At 34.8% G+C, this 5,732-nt stretch overlaps 1 protein-coding gene across 1 annotated transcript in view; it reads left to right on the top strand.

Annotated features, from left to right (window-relative positions):
• EQTN (equatorin) overlaps positions 1-5,732 on the top strand; it is a 27,652-nt gene that overhangs the window by 19,198 nt on the left and 2,722 nt on the right. The window lies entirely within an intron of this gene.

Here is a 5,732-nt window from a genome sequence, read left to right as displayed (position 1 = left end):
TCCTTCCAAGGAGTGGCTGGTGGGTTTGAACTGCCAGCCTTCTGGTTAGCAGTCAAGTGCCTTAGGCACTATGCTACCAGAGCTCCTAGAGAGAGGTAGAGTGGACTAAAAAATGTATTCTAACTATATGCTGTCTACAAAAGACACATCTTAGTCCCAAGAACACTATACACCAATTAGACCTAACAGATATATAGAGAATACTCCACCCAAAATCAGCACCATATACATTCTTCTCTCATGCACATGGATTATTCTCCAGGATACACCATGTGATAGGTCATAACACAAGTCTCAGTAAATATAAAAAGATTGGAAACATACAAAGCATCTCTGACCATAACAGAGTGAGTTAGAAATTAATACAGAAGGGAAGCTGGAAACTACACAAATATGTGGATATTAAATAACTATTAAACAGTCAATGGATCAAGGAAGAAGTCAAGAGGTAAATCACAAAATATGTAGTGTTGAATGAAAATGAAAGCACAATATTGCAAAACTTATGGTACATAGTGAAGGCAGTGCACAAAGAGAAATATAGAGCAGTAAGTGTCTACATGAAACAAGAAAGATCTCAGCAACCTAACTTTACAACTTGAAGGATACAAAAAAAAAAAAAAAAAAGCAAACCAATGCCAAATATACCAGAAGGAAGGAAATAAAAAAGATCAGACCAGAGATAAATGAAACAGAGAATAAAAGAACAATGAAGAGAATCAATGAAACCACAATGGGTTTAAAAAATAATAATCATAAAATTGACAAAGCTTTAGATAGACTGACAAAGAAAAAAAGAGAAGATGTAAATATTTAAAATCAGAAATGAACGTAGGGACATTACCACCAACCCTATAGAGCTAAACGACCATAAGACAATACTATGAACAACTGTGCCTCAACAAATTAGATAACCTAGATGAAATGGACACATTCCTAGAAACATATATAAACCTCTTACATTGACTCAAGGAGAAATAGAGTCTCAACCCACTAACAAGTGACAAGATTAAATCAGTAATCAAAGCTGCCCGCCCCCCAAAAAATAGACCCAGACAAAAGGGCTTCATTATAGAATTCAACCAAACATTTATAGAAATTATCCCATCCTTCTTAAACTTTTCCAGAAAGTCGAAGCGGAGGAAATATTCTCTAAATCATTCTATGATTACTCTAATCATTACTCTGATACCAAAGCTAGACAAAGACATCACAAGAAAAGAAAACTGCAGACCAATATCCCTTATAAATATAGATGCAAACATCTCACTAAAATACTAGCAATCTGAATCCAATAACATATTAGCAGGATTATACTCTATGGTCAAATGTGAATTATCCCAGGAATGCAAGGGTGGGTCAATATTTTAAAAAAATCTATCAATGTAACACACAACATAATAGAACACAGGAAAACAGCCACCTGATCATCTCAACTGACTCAGAGAAGACATTTGAAAGCAACCAGTATTTTTTCCTGATAAAAACATTCAACAGGCTAGGATAGAAGAGAAATTCCTCAACATGATGAAGGGCATTTATGAAAATTTAACAGCTAACACCATATTCAATGGAGGAAAACAAAGAGCTTTCCCCTTAATATCAGGAACAAGACAAGGATGTCTACTCTCACCACTGCTAATTAATATTGTACTGGAAGGTTTAGCCAGAGAAATTAGGCAAGAAAAAGAAATAAAATGTATCCAAATTGTGAATAAAGAAGTAAAACTATTTACTTCATCCACAACATGATCTTATACAGAGAAAACTCCAAAGAATACACAAGAAAGCTACCACCCCATTACCCATTGTTGTCAAGTCAGTTCCAACTCATTGCAGCCCTATGCTACTTGAGCTAATAATTGAATTCAGCAAAGTGGCACAATAAAAGAAGATCAGCACACAAAAATCAGTCAGGTTTCTACATATCAGCAATGAGTGCTCTGAGAAATAAATTAAGGAAGGAATTCCCCATCAAAAAAAATAAAATATCTAGGAATAAATTTAACCAGAAATGTGAAAGACTTTTGTACTAAAAGGTATAAAACATTACTGAAAGAAATTAAAGAACACCTAAATCAATGAAAAAACATTCCATATTCATAGACTGGAAGAGTTAATATAATTTACATGTTAATACTGTCCAAATCCATAGATTCAATGCAAGCCCCATCAAAATTTGAACAGCCTTCTTTGCAGAAATGGAAAAGCCAGTCCTTACATTTATATGGAACTAAAAAAATAGGAAAAAACCAAACTCACTGCCTTCAAGTAAGATTCAACTCATAGCGACCTCTCTTTGGGTTCCAAGGTGGTATCACTATGGAAGTAGATTGCCCAACCTTCCTTCTGAGAAGTGGCTGAACTAGAAGGCCCCAAATAGCCAAAGCAATAGTGAAAAATAAAGAACCACTCACACTTCTGATCTCAGAACATACTACAAAGCTATGCTATCAAAACAATTCTGTACTGGTATAATGGTAGGTATATTAACCAATGAAAGAAAATTAAGAGTCTAAAAATAAACTTGCACATCTACAGTCAATTGTGTTTGACTATATGGAGTTTAGCTTTAATGGAGTTGCTAACTCCATTAAATAGGGAAAGAATAGTCTAATAAACAACTAGGACAACTGGATTTACACATGCAAAGATAAATAAATAAAGCTGGATACACACTTCATGTTATATAGTAAAATTAACTCAAAATAGATTGAGAAACTAAATGTAAGAACAAAAACCATAAAATTCCTAGAAGAAAACATAGACTAATGCTTCAGGACTTAGTTTATAATGATAGACTTCTTTGATATGACATCAAAAGCATAAGTAGCAAAAGACAAACTAGGCAAATTGGACTTCATCAAACTTAAAAAGTTTTTTTTATTAAAAGACTTTATCAGCAAAGTGAAGAGACAACCTACAGATGGGGAGAAAGTATCTATGTCAGTTTAACATCCAGAAGATGTAAAGAGCACCTACAATTTCACAACAAAAAGACAAAAACCACAATCAAAAACATGGGCAAAGGACTTTTAACCAAAGAAGAAATACAAATGGTCAACAAGCACATAAAAAGATGTTCAGCATCATTAGTTATTAGGGAAATGCAAATCAAAATCACAGTGAGATACCATTTTGGCCCCACTAAGATGGCTGTGAAAAACAAAACAAACAAACAATTAAAAACAACAGGTGTTAGCAATGAAGTAGAGAAATTGGAACCCTCATCTATCACTGGTGGTACTGTAAAATAGTACAGTCATTAAAACGGTTTGACAGTTCCTCAAAAAGAATTGAATTATCATGTTATCTAGTAATTCCATGCAGAGTTATACACCCAAAAGAATTGAAAGCAGGAACACAGATACTTGTACCGTAGTATTCATTGTAGTACTGTATAAACAATCTAAATCTATCAACAGATGAATGAATAAACAAAATGTGATATATATTTACAGTGGAATATTACTCTGACATAAAGAGAAAGGAAGCCCTGCTGCATAACATGAATGAACCTTGAAAACATGCTGAGTAAAAGAAATTAATTTCACAAAGGGACAAATAATTTATGGCCCTATTTAAGTGAAATATCTAGATTAGACAATTGCATAAAGACCAATATTTATTAATGGTTACCAGGAGTGGGTGAGAAGAAAAGGGAAAGGGGAGTCATTTCTTAGGGAGCACTAAGCTTCTGTTAATGGTGATGGAAAATTTTGGAAACAGTTAGTGGTGATGGTTGCAGAACATGTTGAAAGTAATTGAGGTCCTCAATACCAAAAAGATGGAAAAAACTTAAGTACCCATCATCAGATGACCAGACAAACAAACAATGGTATGGTACACAGTGGGACAATACACAATGTCAAAGAATAATGAAGAATTCTCAAAACACCTCATAACATGGATGAACCTAGAGGACATTTCAATCACAAAAGGACAAATATTATATGAGACCACTATTATAAAAAGTCAAGAAAAGATTTATACACCAAAACATTCTTTGATGGTTACCAAAGATGGGGGGTGAAGGGAGGAGAAATCACTAACTAGAGAGTAGACACACATTACCTTGGGTAAAGGGAAAGGCAATATGCAATAAGGGAGAGGGCAGCGCCACATGACCACTGGCAAAGGAAGTCAGTGGGGAGTGCGCAAGAGTAAAGGACAACAAAGGTGAATACATATGCAATCCTGCAATAGCAGTAATAACATCTACAAGTAGATAGATAGGCAGACATGCAAACTGAACAAATGTGGGAAAGTGAACGAAAGTATACCCACGATTTTATATAAGTTTGGCGGAAGATATTTCTGCAAATATATTTGTATGTGCTGAAAATATATCTGAGGATATTGTAGAGCATATAGGAGGCAAAGTTCTGAAAACATCTTAACCATAGCCAAACACCTTGAGGGAATGAATGACTGGGCTTAGGAACTTAGGACCACAATCTTAGGGGACATCTAGCTCAGTTGGTCACAATGAGTCAGATCTGACTTGACAGCAGTGAATTTGTTTTTTGTTTTTTTTTTTTTTTTAGGTCAATTCATATAGCACAGTCCACAAAGACAATGTTCTACATCTTACTTTGATGAGTAGTAACTGGGGTCTCAAGTTTGCAAGTGGCCCTCTAAGATGCAACTATTGGTCTCCCCTCATCCAGAGCAAAGAAGAGTGAAAAAATCAAAAGACTCAAGGAAGCAGTTAGTCCAAAAGACTAATGGACTACACGAACCACAGCTCCCACTACCCCAAGACTAGAACTAGATGGTACTCAGCTACCACTACTGACCACTCTGATTAGGATCACAATAGAAGGTCCTGGACAGAAAGGGAGAAAAAAAAAATGTAGAACAAAATGCAAAATCATAAAAAAGACCAGACTTACTGGTCAGATAGACACCGGTGGAACCCTCGAGACTGTGGTCCTTAGATATTCTTCAATCCTGGAACTGAATACACCTCCAAGGATCAACTTTCAGCCAAATAACAGATATGCCTATAAAGTAAATAACAACACCATGGAGAAATATACCACTCAATATAATCAACCACATGAGACAAAAAGGACAATATTTGCCCGAAAAACAAAGCTCAGAAGGCAGGAAGGACCAGGAAAAAAGGATAAATGGACATGTAGAACCCTGGAAGGAAGAAGAAGCAGTGCTGTTACATTGAGGGGATTGCAACCAATGTTATGAAACAAAATGTGTATAAATTACTGAACTGAAAACTAATTTGCTAGGTAAACTTTCACCTAAACTATTATCAAAAGTTAAAAATACATGTATTTTTTACATGTCGCATAATTGTACAGGTAAAAAATGTTGAAATGGCAAATGTTTTGTTATATATTTACTGCAATAAAAAAAATGTAAAAACCTTTTTGGAAAGGAAAGGAGCAATTCAGAGTACAGCCAACTTTAATGCCATTTGTCTGATTATCCCCAAAATAATCTCTCAAAAGCAGAAAATAGTCATCAACAGATGTCCATAAATCAGTCTGCTTGGTTTGAAATTGCACTGTTGACTAGTACAATTTTCAGAAAAAATCAAAATACACAAATGTGGGAGTTTGTCATTGCTTATCACCTAAACATCATTACCTAGAAAATAATGAAAATTCTTGGAACTTTTGATTGAAGGGATGTTTGAAGGAGAGAGGATAAATATCAACATGGTCGTCTTCACCATTAAATCTTTAAATCAAACCTATGACCTTTAC

The sequence above is a fragment of the Orycteropus afer genome, unplaced genomic scaffold, assembly GCF_000298275.1.
Source record: "Orycteropus afer afer isolate SDZICR_OR568_19922 unplaced genomic scaffold, OryAfe1.0 scaffold00205, whole genome shotgun sequence".
Classification (NCBI taxonomy): Eukaryota; Metazoa; Chordata; class Mammalia; order Tubulidentata; family Orycteropodidae; genus Orycteropus; species Orycteropus afer.
The sequence above is the reverse complement of the archived record's forward strand: the minus strand, read 5'-3'. Positions and strand labels throughout refer to the sequence as shown.